The sequence below is a fragment of the Siniperca chuatsi genome, linkage group LG20 (assembly GCF_020085105.1).
Source record: "Siniperca chuatsi isolate FFG_IHB_CAS linkage group LG20, ASM2008510v1, whole genome shotgun sequence".
In the NCBI taxonomy this organism is placed as follows: Eukaryota; Metazoa; Chordata; class Actinopteri; order Centrarchiformes; family Sinipercidae; genus Siniperca; species Siniperca chuatsi.
This window is the reverse complement of record NC_058061.1, coordinates 2,571,173-2,590,966: the sequence shown is the minus strand read 5'-3', so window position 1 is coordinate 2,590,966 and position 19,794 is coordinate 2,571,173. Positions and strand designations below refer to the sequence as shown.

The following is a 19,794-nucleotide window of genomic DNA, read 5'->3' as shown; positions in this document are numbered from 1 at the left end:
ATTGCCTGACAAAACTAGCTCTCTGTGTGTGTGTGTGTGTGTGTGTGTCTACGTTCTGAGGAATAGCAAAGCAGGCAAAATATTGATCCGGAGTACTGAGGCAACTATTTGTTTTTCACGAGGAAAATCTAACAAATCTGAATTTGTGTTTACTGCAGCAGTGTTATTTTGTGCAATGAAAACAGAAGATTCAGTGGAGTGTTTGACAGATAGCTGAAAGTGAATCACTCTCCTCCTTTAGACTTGAAAGGTGGCTATAAAGACCCGAGGGCTGGAGCCAATCCCAGCTGACATGAAACTGAAGCAGCTAAATGGTATACAGCCATCATTCATTTTATCATGTACACCTGTGCTTTTCCTTCTGTGACATGTCAAAATGTCTAATGTGAAAAGGGCTTGTTGAAGTAGTGTTAGGGGATGTGTGTGATGCAGTTTAGGGCCAAGGGTTTAGCAGTTTTTGAACTGTAGAAATGTACAACAGTGCAATAAAATTAAGGATTAATTTTAGAGAGACAAACCAAACGCACCCAGGATGTAATTCCATGGCCAACAGGTGCATGCAGAGTCTGGTTAGAAAGCTCCTGGTGGATCTTCTACCTTCGGTTTGGTGAAAACAGCCTTTCTGCTGTTTGATAATCCCTGTCATGTTGTAACTGCAGAGAGCTCATTTTCAGCTCAGAATTGGAGTTCAATAGGACGAGAGAGGCTGAGTGGACTGGTCATATTATCTACGAAGAATGAACCAGCAAAGAAGTTGAACTCATTTGACAGACTGTGGAGGACTTAATTGAACGCAGGGCTTGCAGAATGCCATTCGGATAGGTGAGTACAACAACAAACTGGATTATTTCATGTCACTGATGGGTTGCAACTCTTCTCCAGAAGAACACGTCAACAGTTTGTTTGCATTAAGTGCTGTGCAAAAACTGTGCAGGCTCTTGTTCTTCTGTTACCAGTCCTGAATTCAAAATTTCACTCAAGTTAAAGTACAAAAGTATTAGCATCAAAATATACTTTAAGTACCAAAAGTAAAAATACTCATTTTATATAAATGTAAATAATATTTAGGACCGGAGCAGTGACCACTGCGAGGACCCTGCTGAAACTGAAGGAACTACTTAACTGGATTATAATTAGTGATGTATTAATGTGTAAATCACTTTAATGTTGCAGCTGGTAAAGGCTGGGGTCATTTTAATTATTTTATATACTGCTGGGTAGCTTAATCTAGAATAATATATCATAATTTATTAGTTGATTTAGATTTTCTATTAATGTGAACCTCCAAAGTCGAAATTGTACTTAAGTACAGTACTTGAGTAAATGTGCGTTCCACCACTGCAGCACAGGCAGAGAAGAAGAAGAAAAGTAAATATGAATAAACAATGCTGAACTTAAAATACCTGAAAATTGGCCTTGCAAGTGTTTTTTCAGGATGGAATTGCACACAACGCGTCTGTTAGAGCGTCTTGGTAATTAACACTGAATGTAAACACAACTTCTGCTTGTTTGCAACTGATTGTTTAAAACCGCTGTTTCAAAATGCTGCTCGAGTCTTTTCATTTTTTGTCTGAGGTTCGAGACGGTAACACCAGCACTGCAGTTAGTTTAACTGTGTGGTTTGTGTGTGTGAATCTGCAATGCAGAGACTGACACAATACACACACACACAGACAGTGATGGCTGCTAAATTATACAACACCGACTCATCTAAGTGTGTGTGTGTGTGTGTTGAATAGCCTTATCCGTCCTTCTGTCCATCTCTGTGTATGAGCACCTCTGGGTGGGGGTTTGCATCTGTGCACTTGTGATTTTGTGATTGTGTGATTTATGTTTATTAGGCTTTCTTTCAGCCGGCAACAGAAGGCCAACGGCTGCTTAGTGACCAATCAGACTTTGGCTTGCAGCAGCTGCACGCTGACAGGTGAGAGTTTAAGCATCAACACCCTCGTGAACCAGAATGTGGGGACTTCTCGTATCTTCAGACTGAACACTAGTTTCAGATCCTTTTTACTTTTTTTTTAAACTTTTACAGTGTTTGTTGTCTTTTGGTATGTTCATCAACAAGTTTTTGTCATATTTTCAGATAAAACACCAATATCATCAAGAGTTTAGATTTAATTAATCTGAACAGAAATGGTATTAAGACTCCATCTTCACTGTCTTCCTGTTGGACTGAGACATCTGTCAGTATTGGACCTGACTTTAGGATTCTACTTGATGTTTCAACAATGCTTTGGTTCAAAAGATGAACCTGTTGAGAGAGAGATCTTAATTTCTTGCTGTAGATAACTAAGCGTTGTATAGTGAAGCCCTTGAGGTCATGTTTGCTGCTGATGACTAGCAGTTTCAGGCTGCAGCGTCTGGTTCGTCTCAGCCTCGGTTGTGTTGACTGACTATACCGTCCACAAGTTTTGATTGACAGCTGTTCCTGTGCCTCGGCTGGTTACATGTCTGTCAGGTGGCGAAGAAGGAAACAGAGCTAGTGTTTCTTCAGCAGTCGAAGCCAAACTTTTGGTGAATTCAAAATGTGTTTTGACATCCTGTCAAAGGGTTCTCCAAAGCCTACATTATTCATAGACTAAGGAATTCCTACAGTTCCTCCTGCTGCTCTGTCATTTACATCTTATATTTTAAAGATTGAACAGTCTCTCTATAATAGAGATGATGCAGCTGCCAGTGGTTCACTGTCTTATACATTTGGCTGTTCAGGCTAAAAACTGGACTCTCTGACTGCACGGTCGCCTTACTGCTCTGATGAGTTGCAACATCCAATCACACTGATAGTAGCTGATTTTATTTTCGAGTTGCAGTTTTCCATTCAACAGTGTTTTGTGAGTTGATAAAGAGAAATGTATGTTGAAAGTTGAAAGAATTGTTGTACTGACTGTACCTTTTTAGACCCTTTTTAAAGTAGTTTAGAGCTGAAACAATTAGTCGATTAACTGAACTGAATAAACTGAAAATCAATCAGCAACTTTTTTGATAATCGATTAACCGCATCAGTAATTTTTCAAGAAAAACCCAAACTTTTATTTTAAGCTTCTGATGTGAGTATTTGCTGCTTTTCTTTGTTATATATCATTTTAAACTAAATATCTCTGGGTTTTGGACTGTTTGTCGGACAAAATAAGCTATTTGGAGACGTCACCTTGGGCTCTGAGAAATTGTAACGGGCATTTTTTCACAATTTATTGAAGTTTCATAGACAAAAGACACGTCATTGTATTGATTTGGTTCTCTAAAACCAAACCATTAGTTAACACAAGGTAACATGCAGAGAGTCATAGTAAATAAGTAGCTGGTGAAAAATGTCTCTCTGGAGAACTAAACATATAGGTGAATATTGGACTTACATCGTCAGGTGGTCAGAAACACGATTCCAATTGGATGTATATGTTTATATATAAGTGGTATAGAAGAGGGCACTGTTTCATCAGAGTATATAAGTTGTCAGCAATGACTTGAATTAATTAATTAATCATTAAACAATCAAATTAAAGGATTGTGGCACATTTCAACCTGGCGTGTTTCCCTTAAATGTGGCTATAAGGACTCTATGGGTCATGCTAATTTTTCAAAGTCATGGACAAGATTTTTGTGATAGTTGATGGACTATGCAAAAATAAATTATTAACACGTAAGCTTGTCTCTTTGTATCACCAAAGTTTTTGATGCCAAGATTAGACTACAGCTGCAGTATCGTTCATAGATCCAGGCGAAACTCTGGGTTTGAAGCTGAAGGACCAGATGGCTTTTTGAAAAAATGTAAAATGATTAGGGTAGTCGGTGGAGTTTCTTCACTTTTCTATTTTTTGTGCATCAAGAAACTTGTTCATGATAATTACTGTAAACTTGAATGAATCCAGCAGCTTTCTACACATAAACACTCACTGTGGGTCTGTTGTTGAGTGGAGTAATGTTTGTGTGGTGAGAATGAGTGATTTTAATTTATTTTTATTTGTTCCTGCACTTATAAGAGCAGAAGATGGAGTTGATGCAGGACCCTGTATGTGTGTGTGTGTGTGTGTGTGTGTGTGTGTGTGTGTGTGTGTGTGTGTCTGTTGTATTCCCCTGTGATAGTAAACAGCACAGCAGTGTGTTAGTCAGGCAGCGTTGTCTAATAACCAGACTGAAAGGGTGAGACAGCAGCTCAAACCAGCTGCTGTTCCACTTTTAATACTCAGCAGGGAGCGACACAAACACACACACACACACACACACACACACACACACACACACACACACACACAGGTCTAAAAGCACCAGTTTCTATTTTAGGGATTTTGCTGACACCTGTATCCAGACTGACTTACTGTACAGTGAACACAGCAGCAGTTGTTTACAACTTCCAAACTTCATAATGAGAGACTTTGTAGTTTGAATTTGGTGAGTTGATGAAGTGAAATAAATGCTGGTCTGGTCAGTTAACGCGAATATAAACTGTAGTTCAGGATATACCTTTTTAGTCATTTAGAGCTGAAACAATTAATCGATTAGTCGATTAAGTGAAAATCAGTCGGCAACTATTCTGATAATCCATTGACCGTATCAGTTATTTTTAAAGCAAAAATCCCAAGCTTGGTTCAAGCTTCTCAGAGAGAAACTAAATATCTTTGGATTTTAGACTGCTGGTCGGACAAAATAAGCTAATTGAAAATGTCACCTTGGGCTCTGAGAAATTGTGATGGGCATTTTTTGACAATTTGTTTGACATTTCATAGACAAAACGATTAATTGATTGTGACAGTTATGATTGTGAACGTTACGTTACACTCTTAAAACAAGACCAAGTCTGCAGCCACACTAGCGGCTCTATGAGGCTGTAATATTCAACGATTTATTAAGTACAATGATTTATTAAGTATAAATACAATTACAGTACAATTGAGACTGTATACTACCTGCTGACTGAGACTGAAACATACAATTAATGTGCATTAAAACCAAAACTAGGGGCTAAAAGAGGCTAAAAAGCTGTGTAGATCATTTTGAATTTGTCATTTGCTTCAGTGTGACTGAATCACAGACATAAACACAGTGCTGAGGTATAAAATATAAAAAACTTAATAATTGTACCTTACCTTGAGCAGCTCTCTCTCTCTCCTCCTGACAGAAGGATTGATGTTAATGAAGATCTCAGTATGTATTTAGACAACAGCAAGAAACCGCTGAAATCAGCAAACTCTGATCCAGGCCATTTCCTGCTGTTTCTGTTTTTATAAAGCTCCAGTGAACCACACCGGACAATAAGATGAAGAAGATGAATTTTATCTCCTGAGGCTTTCTGCATTTTTTTCCTGTATGTATTAAGGATTTTCTTTGTGGAATTTTCCTGGTAGAAGTCGGGCTAGTTGAACCCTGTTGCTTTTGTATCCCTGAAAAGCTTGTTCAGACCTTTTTAATGCGATATATTACTTAAGCCTTTGTATTCCTTAAGGAACATAGGCCATCGATGTGCCTTTCGATCCAGTTGCTGCCGTGACAGCCCCTCAGCCTTAAACTCTTGTTCTGTGCTTCTTCTCCAGGTGGTTCTAGGTCTTCCTCTGTTTCTCTTGCCTTGAGGGTTTCATGTTAATGCCTGTTGGGTGATTTTATTTTGTCTTCTGAGTGTGTTGCCTATCCCACTCCACTTCCTTCTCCTAATTTGAAGTTCTGTGGGTTCGTGCTTGGTGCGCCCCCACAGGTTGGTGATGGTGTCCAGCCAGTAGACTCCCAGGAGGCGTTCGGAGGCAGAGGTTGATGAATGTCTGTAGTTTGAGTATGATGGTGGTAATTTTCCATGTTTCAGATCCATACAACAGAATGGATTTGACGTTTGAATTAAAAATGTTCAGTTTGGTTTTAATGCTAGGTGTCTTGTTTTCCAAATGTTATTTAGGATGTTGAACGCTGTTCTTGCCTTTCTTATTCTGGCTTTGACCTCTTCCTCCATTCCTCCGTCAACAGTAATTGTTCCCAAGGCATGTAAAGCTGTCTACCTCCTCTAGTTGGTTATGATCTATGATTTATTGCTGCATTGTTGTTGTTATGGATTCTCATGGCTTCTATTTTTGATGTGTTTATCTTGAGCCCAAGTAAACAGCAGTTAATTCTAGTTTGTGTGATTTGTCCTGCATCTGTTGGTGTGTGTAAATAGTGCTATATCATCAGCAAAATCTAGATGCTCCACTGTTTGCCGGTTCTGCTGTTGCTGGTTACTTGGTTCATGATCCAATCTATGCAGAGGAGAAAGAAGAAACATCCCTGTAACATGCCAGTCAGGACCTCGAAGGCCTCTGATGGACATCCTTTATGAAGGACTCGACATTGCATCCCTTGGTAGGTGCTCTTTGATGATGCTGATGAACTTCGGTGGGAAGCCATAGTGTGCCATCACTTTCCAAAGTGTCTCATGATTGACACTGTCAAATGCCCCTTCAAAATCAATGAAACTGACAGACGGGAGCGTTCATTCTATGGATTGCTCGACGATTCCACCTGAGGGTGGCAATTTGGTCTCCAAAAGATCTACCATTCCTAAAGCCAGCCTGGTTTTCCTTCAGTCTTTCATCTGCTGCTTTCTGAAGCCTCTCCAGTAGAATGCGGTTGAGCACCTTCCCTGGTGTTGAAAGCAGCATTATTCCTCTGTAGTCTTTGCACTCCCTGACGTCTCCTTTCTTGGGAATCTTTACAATGATGCCATCTCTCCAATCTGAAAGGACTTTATTTTCCTCCCAGATAGCCTGCGTGAGGTGGTGAAGCATGCTGGCGGAGGTTTCGCTGCTGTCAGTTGAAGGGGTTGTCTGTTGAGAAGCTCTCTAAAGTGTTCAGTCCATCTCTGAAGTTGATCTTTCTTGGTTGTGAGGAGTGCTTGTTTGAATTTGCTGTTGAGCTTCTTTGTGGTGGTTGTACTGGGATATTAGGCTATACAAATAACCAAAATTATACTTATCTTTTAAAAGTAGGCAAACCTTACATAAATTGAAAAAACATATTCAGCCATGACCATAGGGTGCAGATAACGTGCAGGTTTTCATTCCAATTAAAGATTTCTCCAGGTGATGTCTGAGGAAGAGCTAATTAGTAGTTTTCTGTCACACTGAGGTAATAACAGTTCTATATTTATGAAGGTATTAAACTCTAACAGCCAAAAAATGATGCCCATGTGCAGTGAAACGCTTCAGTGACTTTCAGCACAATGGACAGCGGACCTGACACAAGACAGAACAGCTTCAAATTTCCAATAAATATGAAAGTGATTAACTAAATAAGTGTGTAAGTTAATAATAAATAAGATGCGGGTTTTGAGACAGTAGACAGACTCTAGCAGCGGTGCATATTCTGTATTAATCTACATTTTTATAATGCAAATACTGCATTATATTTAGTGCAGTTTAGTAATACACTAAACAAATAGATGTCAAACCATTTCCGAGGTCAAGAATGAACTTCGACGTATAGCTTTCAGGCCAGCATGCACAGGAAGACCTGAAAGTGCCGTGGATGAAATCATAAAGCCTGCTGAGCTCACATGTCAACAGATCCATCTCCGTGAGATGCAGATGAAGACTGAACGCACTGAAAAATCCAGTAAGTGGAGCTTGATTTGGGATTGTTTTGTGAAACATCAGTATGTTTGTTCTATCAACACTTTATCAGGTGTGATGAACTTTGCAGCCTCTAGGGGCCACTGTTGAGACATTAGACTGCAACTCATCCTGTTCAACCATGAAGTCATGTATGTGTGTGCGTGTGTGTGTTTGCAGAGAGATTTGAACTGATTCCTCAGATCATTCAACCATGTAAAGGTTATTTTCTACTCTACAGTGCATATACAGTGTATTAGTGAGTGTATGTTGTCATGTAAGGGCTAGATAAGCCTGTCTATACCTGCAGTCGGAGCTGCGTGTCTGCAGTCCCACTGCGGTGTGTTGAGATGCAGAAGGAGTCTTCTGAGATATGTTTTCTCTCAGCGTCCCTCAGCACGAAGCCTCGGGGGAGAGAAGAGAAGAGCAAGGGGACGCTTCATCAATAATTTAACGTGCAATGCTGAAATCTGTCCCTCTAGAGTTTTGTGTGGGGGGAAAAGTAGGTTCCCGCCTGTCCATGGTTTAGAAGAGGCAAAGCCTGGCCTGACAGAGCGATGGACTGACAGACAGACAGATAGATAAAAAGGATAGAGGAAGATGAGAAGAGTCGAGGGAAAACTTTTTGCTTAAGACTTGATGGTTGCAGCACTGCAGACTGAGTGAGAGGAAAGTTTGAAAGTGTTGGAAGAGGAATGAGGTGGGAGAACATAGAGAGAGATCAGACAAAAAAAAAATTACACTGGCTCAGTGAGGCTGAAATGGAAAGACAGAATGACATTGCAACTACACTATATTGCCAAAAGTATGTGGACACCTGAAACACTATTGGTGTTCCAGTTCATCCCAAGGGAATTGGATGAGGTTGAGGTCATTGTTAAAATATGGGGATAATGCCACTGTACATTTTCAGACCGTTACTCCTAAAAGACATTCATAGTGTTGCAGTCAGTTGTTCATATGAAAAGTGACACATAGTCGTACCAAGAATGCAAAAATAGAGCTTGAGAGAGAAGTTCAAATCCTGGCAAAGGAGGAAGACGAGTGTCGTGAAAATTTTCTTCAAGCTTGTGCGCAGAGCAGGACGGCTGCAGCGCTGCGAATGGAGAGGAAACAGAGACAAGTTTTGAAAGCGAGGTCTTGTACTTCTGTTCGTTCATGAAGCAGTTTGAGTGTCAGGCCCTCTTAAATGAGGATTTTTAGTCTTTCACGTTTTAACCCATCAACTACAAATCACATGTAAATTCATTGGCAGCCATTTTACCTGGACTCACCATTACGCTATGAAAATATGCTTTTTCTTACTTCCACCAACTCAGGTTTTGTTTTGGCTCTATTTGTTTGCAGGATATCTCAAAAACTACAGATTTCAATCAAATTTGGTGGCAATATTATGAAACATTTGATGTTTTTGGCTCCAAAATGACTCCTAAACTTGAAGAAGCAGATTTTCTGCTCTTTAAAAAGCTAATTTTACCAGTCCTCCTACAAATGTATTCAAATCTATGTACATCAGTTAATTGGAAGCACTCACACAATGTTATTGTTGTTAATGTTTTTTATTACATACTGTGTTCCTGTATTTGGTGTGGCCTGTTTGAAATAATGTCTTAACTGTTGAATCAATTTGATGTGGCAACCAAACTTAGATGACATGTACAAAGATGAACTCGAAATAACCCCCCGTTAAATCTCCAGAAATCATGGCAACCATCATTCATTCGGCATGATCATCTATCACTGTGTGTACAAAAATATCATGCCCATATACGCATGGAAATATTAAAATAACGTTCAGTGGATGGTGCAGCCGCGGTGGAGGTATGACTGAGTTCTTTCTTTCTGTGTGTGTGTGTGTGTGTGTGTGTGTGTGTATCCCAGCCTGATATATCTTCTTCCTCTGTTTCATAGAGCTCCACTGTTGTCCAAAAACACATCAGCGAGCCGCACTGCTGCACTGGGTGACATGTTCCTTCATCACCATGAACACACACACTGTAGTTTATTCTGACTCAGCCCCACACACACCGTCCTGCTGCCCCAAACACTCACTACAGCACCACATCTGGATTCATCCGCTGCTGGAAATAGTCCCCAAGAGATGCACTGTTTCCTCCTGTTTGAGTAACGTTTGATTAAAAACTACTTTTAGGAAATGACTGAGCCTTTTTTAAAAAATGAAACTATACATTTGTGAGGTGTTTTCAGGAGGAACCAATGGGTTTGAGTCTGAGAGCCACAGACAGGAAGTCAGAAAGTATTGAGGGATGTGGATTTTGGCTTGTTGAGAATAAGAAAAATAGAATATTGCCAGCTTTATCCTTTTAATTCAGTGCAATGTACAGCATATACTATGCATCATGCATGCAGATGTGCATTCTCTATTGTTCAAACACACATACAATATATACCGCACGCTCATACCCATAAGCACTTTGTGTTGTTTCACTGAATCCAGGCTGCCATCGGCTATAATGATCCTAAAGGGGAGACGTGATGGGGCCCACACACACACACACACCATTATAAATTAAACATTGAAAGCCTAGCTTGCTTTAGGCATGGCCTGCTGCCTTGAAATGATTTTTTTACTGGCGAGCAGATATCTTTATTTCTTTCTTTCTGCCACAGTCTCTCCTTTCTGTCATTCAATAAATACATTTGTTGTGTGGGTGTCACGCAGGGAACACAAGGGAATAGGACCCAAACGCAGACTTAGAGGCAGAGCAGATGCAGTTCATTAATTTATTACAAAGGAAAGGCAGGCAGAGGTCCAAATTGGGAAAGCAGTCCAAGACAGGCAAACAAATCCGACAAGGAGCAGGCAAGGTACAAAATCCAAAAATCCATGCAAGGTCAAAAAGGAACAGAAGAAAAGTCCAAACTGAGCACGAGGGAAACCACGTGTAAAATTGTGTATAATTATGCTGGTTTCTTTAATGTTGCCAAGAGTGATGTGAACTCCATATCCTTCAACCTACTAGCTGTTGGTGGCAATGCTGGTTATAGTTATTAATCTGAGTTCCAAATTGATAGTTTAGTATATTATGAGATTCAATCAATTGATTGGCTATCATTTCTCCCCCAGAGGACTTTATTAAAGTTATTATCTTTGATAATTTAACTGATTGCACCTACACAATTTGGTGCCCCTTTAACTACTGTAAAGCCCAACAGCAGATAACAGGTAGTTGCAGAATTAGGTTTAGGGGTTAAAGTTGGGGTTAGATGTTAGGGAATGTATGTATGTCAATGAGGGTCCTCAGACGTATAGAAGTACTAGAGAGTGTGTGTGTGTGTGTGTGTGTGTGTGTGTGTGTGTGTGTGTGTATTGTTATTGAATGGAGAAGAAAAGAGCAGATACTGTTGTGTTGACGTGTTTAGTATTCTGGTTCTGTCTTATCCATTCTGTATTATTGACGAGCCAGCAGTGTTCTGCTCAGCCAATCAGAGACGTTCACTGACTACAGACTCTCCTACATTATGAGCTTTATTTAAAGCTGCACATTTTTATATTTACAATGCAGGAAATGACTCTGTGTAATGTGAAAGGAGTCGCTCGTAGTGACAAACATACAGAGAGTCATCACCTGCCTCTGCAGTTCTCATCTCTATGGAGCGTTTTATCTTTTTTTTTTTTTTTTTAGCCTGTTGTTTTGGTTTTACGACCCACAACCTTCCTGTTTGGGTTCAGTCTCACAGCTCTCATCAGCAGCAGCAGGCAGCTGTTTTCAGCAAAAAAGCTCTGTACACTACCTGACCTGCACCAAATGGCAGAAAGACAGAGACTAGCTGATGGAGAAAGTGGAACATTTAGCTGCTAAAGGGCCTGTTATTGTTCTCAGGAGCTGGTAGCTGGAGACCAAACCACAGCTAAAAGGAGACTGAATGTTGAACTTACATGGACATGAATACAGTTCAATTGATGACCACCTGAACTTTTCTCTGGCACCACCATCAGACCACAAATTCCACTTGTACACAGGAAATTTCAAAAGATAGTTTGACTGATATACAATTTACTGATCACATTTCTGCTCCCCTGAGGATGAACCCTTTTGATTTTAATGACTTTTTTTATTTTACTTTGCCTCTAGCACCACGCTTAGGACTTGAGATTTTATTACTGGTAAGGCTGTCTAAAGCTAAATGGTCACTGTGATGTTTGTTGTGTTGCAGCACTTTCAGATTGTGGGATATGTAATGATAATTGCAGCCTCTAGGGGTCGCTTGCAGGGATTTAGTCTTTCTGCTGAGAATAAATTTGTCATTTTCATTCAGTTTTTCGAATTCAACAACCCATAATTCACAAAAGAAAACTAATAATTTGGCCATTTGTCTACATTTGTTCCTTTGTCTGCAGTTCTCTCTCTAAGGTCTTTTTTTGTTCTCAGATTTCTTTTCACACACACGGCTCTCCCACAGCAGGAGTCTCTCTTTGAATATACTTGATTGTGGTAATTGAAATAGTCAAAACAAATTATTTGTCCTGTCAGACTAATCGAGAGAAAGCTGCTGTAACAATAGCTTTCACAGAAAGTCATGAACAACGTCAGCACACAAATGCTAGTATGTAGTCCAACACTACTCCGCCCGGTAGTTCGTGTGTGTGTTTGCGTGTCTCAGGTATGTGCACATGTATAAATAAGGCCTCAAGAGCATGAGGGATACAAAATACTGACAAGTCGGCTGGGTTTTGTTCCTTTAGCAGTGCCAATAAAAAAAAACAGCATGAAAAGATTTTGGCTTTTTATCAGTTGAGCAGATTGTGTTTTTGTGTTGTCGGTGTTCATTATCATTGCTTTGGTTTGTGAGACAGAAAAGACTGTCAAAGTAACATTCAGTAACCTCTACTGTTCTTGTTCAATTCTTATCTATTATCTGAAAGTGGATTTATTAGCCTATGTATTGTGTAAACCCTTTTCAAGCGTCTTAAACTGCATAATGATGGATAATTTTTCAGAAAATAGCTGTTCATGCAAGTTATTTTGCAATTTCTTGTTTTCATAGATTCAGTTCATCTTAAATTAACTACTTTTTACTTTGACTTGATTTGTATACCAGCGTTGCTTAACTTTTAATATGGTAACTCTGAGTGTGAAAGAACCAACAAATGTTTATAGATACATATTATACTTCACAGCCACTGACTATTTAGTTTGTTCATTTCTTTTCTCCAATCACCGTTCAGATTGTTGTGGCCCGGTAAAGCTAAATAACTTGTCCAACCATGTCTGAAGGCAAAACTGTTTATCGCTGTACCGACCGTTCACACTAAAAGGCTTGCCATCACAGAAAGGGGAAGTAATTGTTCAGATATGGAAATAGCAGCACACTTTCAGACAATCTTTCCTCGAAGCCATTTACAGTGTTGCACATGGTTGCTGACACAAAAAGTAACGGAAGTAGTTGTGTGAAAAAAGAAAAGTTCAAACCCTGCCTACTTTCACATCTCTGCAAACCTGGCAGATCACTGTGTAAAGTGGCCCCCATGCTAACGTCAGGAAGGTGAAGAGGAGGGAGGGGGTTTCAGATGCTGTTCAACCTAAAAGCACTTTGTTTGAAGCATACTGAACCCTTTAGGACACATTACTGTGTGCTATGGAATCTGAATGTAATGCCTGGTGATATTGTGCTATATAAGACAACATTATTGTGCTTTTGTAGTCCTGCCGGATTTTGATGAAATTCTCCAAAACTAGTCAAACATGAAGTCACAGCCACTTCATCAAAATTTGCCAAAGACAGCTGATGTGCCTTGGTGCCATAAAATGTCTGATATTAAAGTTGTCGTCATCATCACTAAATTAAAATTGTCCAACAGAAGAACGAACTGCGATTACATTTTTGCTTTGAATGCAACCGTCAGATGGTGTAAATAAACATCTGTTCTTTAGCAGCCCTGTCACCCCCTGCAGAAAAACAGCATTATAATCATTCTGCTGACTGACTGCTCACTTCTCATGTTTAATTTAGTTGAAGGAGCAAAGTGTCAGTTCAGCAAACACAGGACTTTCACCCAGGAGACCGGGGTTCGTGTCCCATGTGAAACCAAGTCAGCGTTGACCTATTTAAAGTTTTGACTTACGTTACTTTCCGCACGTGGATTATGTAACTTATTTTAACCCAAACCACAATCTTTTCCTCAACCTAACCAAGTACTTTTGTTGCATAAATCTAACCAAACTGTGACAGTTTGACAACATTAATCACATGTTTAACATCATGTGACGTCAGGTACGTATCATACCTCAGAGGTTCGCCTGTCGCTGGTACTGTCCAATGGTCATGATAGTTTTGGGGAACAGTCGTAAATGTCGTTTTGGGAGTCAATGACAATCGACCTATTCTGTCGTTTAGGTTTGAGAATGTGTTGGGCTGGCAGTTCCCCCCCTGCTTCCAGTCTTTGTGCCAAGCTAGGCTAACCACACCCTGGACCTCTCTCTCTACTGAACATATAGAAATGAAACAGATCTTCTCACTTAACTCCTAATTAACACAGCAAACAAGCATATTTCATAAACTGACTGCGTATTCCTTTCAAGTGTCTTGTTTTGATTGTAGTGCAGTAATCTGCCTAGTTCGGTCTTGTTTCAGGATACTGATTCTCTCTGTCTCCCTTTTTTTAATTACCTAAACACATGAAACTGCACTGTGAACAAGATGAATGACATCACCTGACTGGCAGAATTTCTTCTTATTTGAAGAGCAGTCGTGATCACTGAATGAGACTAAAGACTCTTTGAAACAGACGTTTGTTTCAATGTTCTAGCTGTTATACAACAGGGATTAAATGTTATTGGTTGGTATTAATTTATCAGAGTCTACAGAATGAGCTGGTTCAAGGTACTTGCCTGTACTAAAGTTTGTTTACAACGTGTCTGCTCGTGTTTCTTGACCCGTTGGACCCATAGTGATGTCACCATGTTCACAGATCTCAGCAATTAACTTTGAGTACAGTTATTATTACTGATAGGAATGATGGACAAACTACAAAAATATAAAGCAGAATTATCCTTTAAGAACTGCAGCAGAGTTACTGCTGTGTGTGTGTGTGTGTGTGTGTGTGTGTGTGTTTTCCTTTTGCTTTGAAATGTTTCGGCTGATAGATGATTTGCTGTCTGAGTGCAGTGGTGGTGCAGAGGTAAGGATCAGGATTTGCTGTTCTGAGGTGCCATTATTATCTCAATGTGATGCACGCACGTTTGTGTATGTGTTTGTTTCATGTTATGTGCGTCCTTGAGTGTGTGTGCATCAGGAGTTTTGCTTGTATCTTTAGTTTTGCTTTATTATGAGTGTGTGGAGGTGTGTGTGTGTGTGTGTGTTATAGCCCTGCAGCTATATTCACCTGTCAGTCAGTACAGCGCAGCTCCAGCCAAATCACGCTGCTTGCTCCTCGATGCCGATGACGACTCAGAGCTCAGAGTCGACTCACATTTATTCATCCAACAGCTTCCTCACCAACGTGCTTTCACCAAAAACAAAACACATCAATGCACGTTTTGTAAATGTAAACTCTTATTATCACATTGTTTACTGCTTTTGTTCAGTCTCACCGCTCTCATCAACCTTCTGCTGATCTCTGCTGAGAAACCGACTATACAGCACCTAAACTTTTATTTTGAAATAAAAGTCCCCTGAAATAAATAAAAGTAGTCCTTTTGAAAAACATCCTTTTTGAAATAAAAATCTATTTATTTATTAAACTATATTGACTAATTTATTTATTTAATAGCCATATTTATTAATTTCATATGCATATTTATGTATTTATTTATTTAATACCGAAATGGCATTCCATATCTGGAGCTCTGCCCTCCTGCAGCCGCAGACACACCAGCAGCTTCAGACAGACAGGTGATCAGACAGACAGACAGACAGGTGATCAGACAGAGACACACCAGCAGCTTCAGACAGACAGACAGGTGATCAGACAGACAGGTGATCAGACAGACACACCAGCAGCTTCAGACAGACAGGTGATCAGACAGACAGGTGATCAGACAGACAGACAGGTGATCAGACAGACAGACAGGTGATCAGACAGACACACCAGCAGCTTCAGACAGACAGGTGATCAGACAGAGACACACCAGCAGCTTCAGACAGACAGACAGACAGGTGATCAGACAGACAGGTGATCAGACAGACAAATCAACAGCTGCAGCAGAGAAGAAGCTGCTGCTGGTGTGTCTAACGCCTTTCTTTAGTTCCATTCTCACGCGGTTCATCACACTCCTGAGCTGACTTTTCTTCCCCCGAATAACAACGAGCAACTTCGGGTAGAAGAAATATCCGTTTCCATCGCATTATTTGTGCTTTCCCGAACAACGTGTTTGGATTCAGGTACATCTCTAGTAAATATGCAGGTGTTTTCTAACATAATCCCATATGTTCAACTTTATAAGATGATAATATGTAAGGTGTTTACAGCTTGTTTCGCAGCCACCAGGTGGCCAAAACAGTCAGTTATTTCAGTTCTAAAAAATCTGAGGGCAAGATTTAGTATTTTGAGTTTTTGAATGAAATCAGTATGTCGAGGTCACTACTTGTCAAAATGTTTCCACTGACACTTGGTTTTGTTCTGTTTTGTTTTGTTTGCTTCTGCTTTTGACAGGTGGTAACTGTTTTGTTACTGTGCTCAAGAGAGGCCTGTCTGTTGAGAAACATGTTTCACTTGTTTATAAATTAATGTAAAGATATCTGTCAGTGAAACAAAAATCTAAAATACAAAACGTCAATCGTGTTTGGAGGAGGATTTGTAAACCACAGAGGAAGTAAACACGCACAGAGCTGAGGCTTACGAGTGTAATCATTTCATTTTCAGGATTTTTTTCTGCTCTGCAAAGCCAACTCTATCTTGTTTTGACTGTGGCAGCAACCTGTGTGTGTGTGTGTGTGTGTGTGTGTGTGTGTGTTTTTAATCTGTTTACATGGATATAACCGCCTGTGACAATGCTGTTAGTCCCCAGTGGGAACTAAAACACACAGACAACATTCATTTTATTCACTAGAGCAAACAGAAAGTAAATAGGAAAACTTGAGAGGTTTAACATACATTTGTGACACGTGATTTGCTGTTGAACAGAGTGAGATCTTTGTTTCATTGTTCTCTGAAGTCTTTATACAATTTTGCCGTAAGCCTACATTCTTACTTCTATCAGCTGATGTTCCGTCAGAAACAAGCAAAGTGCTACCAGTTTAACGAGTGAGGAAGAGAAGTACTGACAGCATTTATTGGTGTAAATAAGCAATACTGCAATATTTAAAAACACAAACACACACACAGGTTTAAATGCAGCATTCTAAATCTACTTATGTTAAAGTACAGACATGCATCTGACAGTTTTTAACTTTCCGCAATCAACAATCCAACAAGAACACCCACTTCATGCAGTGGCTGCCCAGGTGTGTGAAAGGAAGCAGGTATTGAACTCCTCTCTCAAACTCTATTTTACATCCAGAAAGCAGTACTGACTCTCCCTCATTACCACTACTGAGTTGCCCTTGAGCAAGGCATGAACGTGAGCGTGAACAGAGCATATCTGAAAAGGAGAGCATTCCTCTCATTGAAACGTCCTGGATAAATAAAGGTTAAAAAAAAATGTGTCATATTAGAAACTATTTTACAACCTGAACTGTGTTGTACTCAAGCAAATACACCTAGTTACCTTCCATCACTGAATTTAATTTGAGGTTACTTTCCAGCTACAACCACCAAATTAATCTTCACAATCTATTTTCTACACTTAAACATTTATTTGCGTTAAAATGTTACTTCTTAATAGCTTTAACTTTGCTGTTAAATTTTCTGCATTCAAATACTTCCTCAGCCATCACTTTGTTTCTTCAGTCTTCCTCTCTGCTTAACTACAACTTACCTGAACTTGTGTGTGTCCTGGCTGTTGCTTGTTGAAGTCCTGCATGTCCTTTCCATCCCCACCTGTGCCCGAGGCTTACAGTGGTCCAGGTTCCCCGCTAACTTCTCCTAATGAATAGTGAATGCTGTTGTCAGGCCTGATCAGGCGGAGCAGCAGGGAGATGGGTGAGGGAGATTTGGGGCAGTTTGGATTGGATGGTCAGGACGATTAAAAAGTACTTTGGTTCCCATCGATCCACTTCAACTTTGTGTTCCTGAGGCTCAACAGAAAAGATGAACACAGGTAAACACTCGTGCATAGTTTGTTTTCACATTCATCTGCTGAAGGGGGGAAGTTTCTCTCTACTCACATTAAATCTGCAATTCACACTGTGCACTGGAGCCTTCAAGTTTCCACGTCGCACTCATACTGAAAATTGACTTTTCAGTGAAGTAGGAGACACTGTGTTCCACATAATTGCTTATTCTCTAATTTTTGAACAAGGGAAAACAATGTGGGAAAACCCATATCAGACAGAAATGTTATTTATAGCAGACTATTTTTGTATGTTTTTAAATTTTGTCTTGGGGGGACAAGACAAGTCCCGGTGCCAGAGGAAAGTAACTGGCCGGGCATGTGGTTTTTATAGGGGGCCCTGACAATCAGCCTTTTTTTTTTTTTCCAGACTTCTTAATGCAACAACAGATTCATATTGAATAGTTCAATTTTATGTAGGTTTATATGTTAAAAAGATGTTTATTTACTGTATATTTTAATGAGACTTGAAATTCAGTTGATTTACTCTAAACCCCCTGATATGACTAATGATTGTGGCCTACTTACTTCGGTGGCTCAGGCTGGGCTAATGAAGCTGCTGGTGGTGAAAATGGCGACTCCGGCCCTGGTAGTGGTGAAGGAGAGGGGAGAGGAGATAGTTGAATATAAAAGAAACATTTGGATAAAACACATATCCAGTAACAACAAATAAGATAACAATAACAATGCTGATTTCTTCTGGAGGGCCAAATTCCTGGATGGGCAGGCCTGGCCCCCTGGGCCCACCCATAACGCCAGATCTGGTGACCTGACTATAGAGTCTCTCACATTTTCCCATCTTCCATCCTTCAAATGTACAATAAATCACATAGGCAGTGTTTCTGGCACGTTTGTCAGGGAGGCAAACAAGGAACACGAGGGATTGGACCCAATTGCAGACACCGGCTGCAGAGCAGGTGCAGTTCAATGATTTAATAACAAAGTCAACAAGTACAAAAGGCTTACAGTGTGGTGAGGCAGGCAGAGATCAAAACCAGCGAAGCAGTCCAAAGAAAGGCAAACAAATCTGACGGAGCAGGCAAGAATCAAAATCCAGAAAACAGGCAAGGTCCAGGAAAAAAGTCCAAAGTCCAAAAAGCACTGAGAAGAGTCAAAAGTACACTGGCTGAGTACACTGGAAGAACAACACTAGGAAAAAGGCTGGAACGCTTGACAAAGAGTGATGAAGACAATCTGACAAAGAGACAAGAGGAGCACACAGACTGAATACACTCAGGTGAGGGGAGATAACGAGACACAGGTGAAAATGATCAGGGTGGAGCAAACAATCAAAACTGGTGGGAAAAGCAAACAGACAGGAAGTAAAACTATAAGACACGAGAGAGAACTCTAACCAAAATAAAACAGGAAATAACAGAACACAAACCCAAAAACATGACGGCCTCTCAAACACACAAACATGCACACACTCACCATTGAATATGTACACACTCAGTTCAGAGACTTGTCAATATACACTATACACACACCCATACTTATAAATGCAAAAATATACACACACATACCCACAGGCATATGCATTCATTCAGTGAGAAGCACAGACTAACACACACACACACACACACTGGGTCTTATCCTTTGTCACCAGGGCAACCAAACAGCACAAAGCCAAATAACTGGCCGGGCACACAAACAAACTGGACCAATAGGATGTGGTCTCAAAGCAAAGGGGTGCTGAGAGGGACTGCACCCTTCCTCCCTCTTTGAAAGGATTTTTTGGGTTTTTTTTTTTCTTCTCTTCTTCCCCTTCTCCGTCTGTTTGTGTTTTTGTTGCTGCTGTCCACTTCAGGGACAGCTCAGCCAGCCTCGCTTTAGAAAACAGCTGCAGCTTCAAAGACAGAAGCTCACAGCTGGGGTTGGGGGGTAAGGGGAGTTCAAGAGCATGCTTCTTTTTTAAGGTTTGTATTTGATTGGAGCAATGTGGGTGAGGGAGGAAGAGATGTGGAGCGAGACCAAGAGAGAGAGTAAGAGAGGATGAGGGAGGAGGCTCTGAGAAAAGGACAGAGATATTAAAGAAAATAGGAATTTTC

At 40.2% G+C, this 19,794-nt stretch overlaps 1 long non-coding RNA gene across 3 annotated transcripts; it reads right to left on the bottom strand.

Moving 5' to 3' along the window:
- Window positions 1-8,426: 8,426 nt before the first annotated feature.
- LOC122867626 lies at window positions 8,427-18,981 on the bottom strand. Of its 3 annotated transcripts, XR_006375970.1 has the most exons (6): window positions 18,710-18,981; window positions 18,272-18,329; window positions 17,799-17,916; window positions 17,450-17,702; window positions 14,917-15,036; window positions 8,427-8,664 (listed from the first exon to the last, which is right to left on the bottom strand). It is a non-coding gene; the product is annotated as an uncharacterized LOC122867626 (long non-coding RNA). The 3 variants fall into 3 exon arrangements; XR_006375968.1 differs by lacking the exons at window positions 8,427-8,664; window positions 14,917-15,036 and adding an exon at window positions 16,619-17,147; XR_006375969.1 differs by lacking the exons at window positions 8,427-8,664; window positions 14,917-15,036 and adding an exon at window positions 16,619-17,113.
- Between the last annotated feature and the right edge of the window lie 813 nt (window positions 18,982-19,794).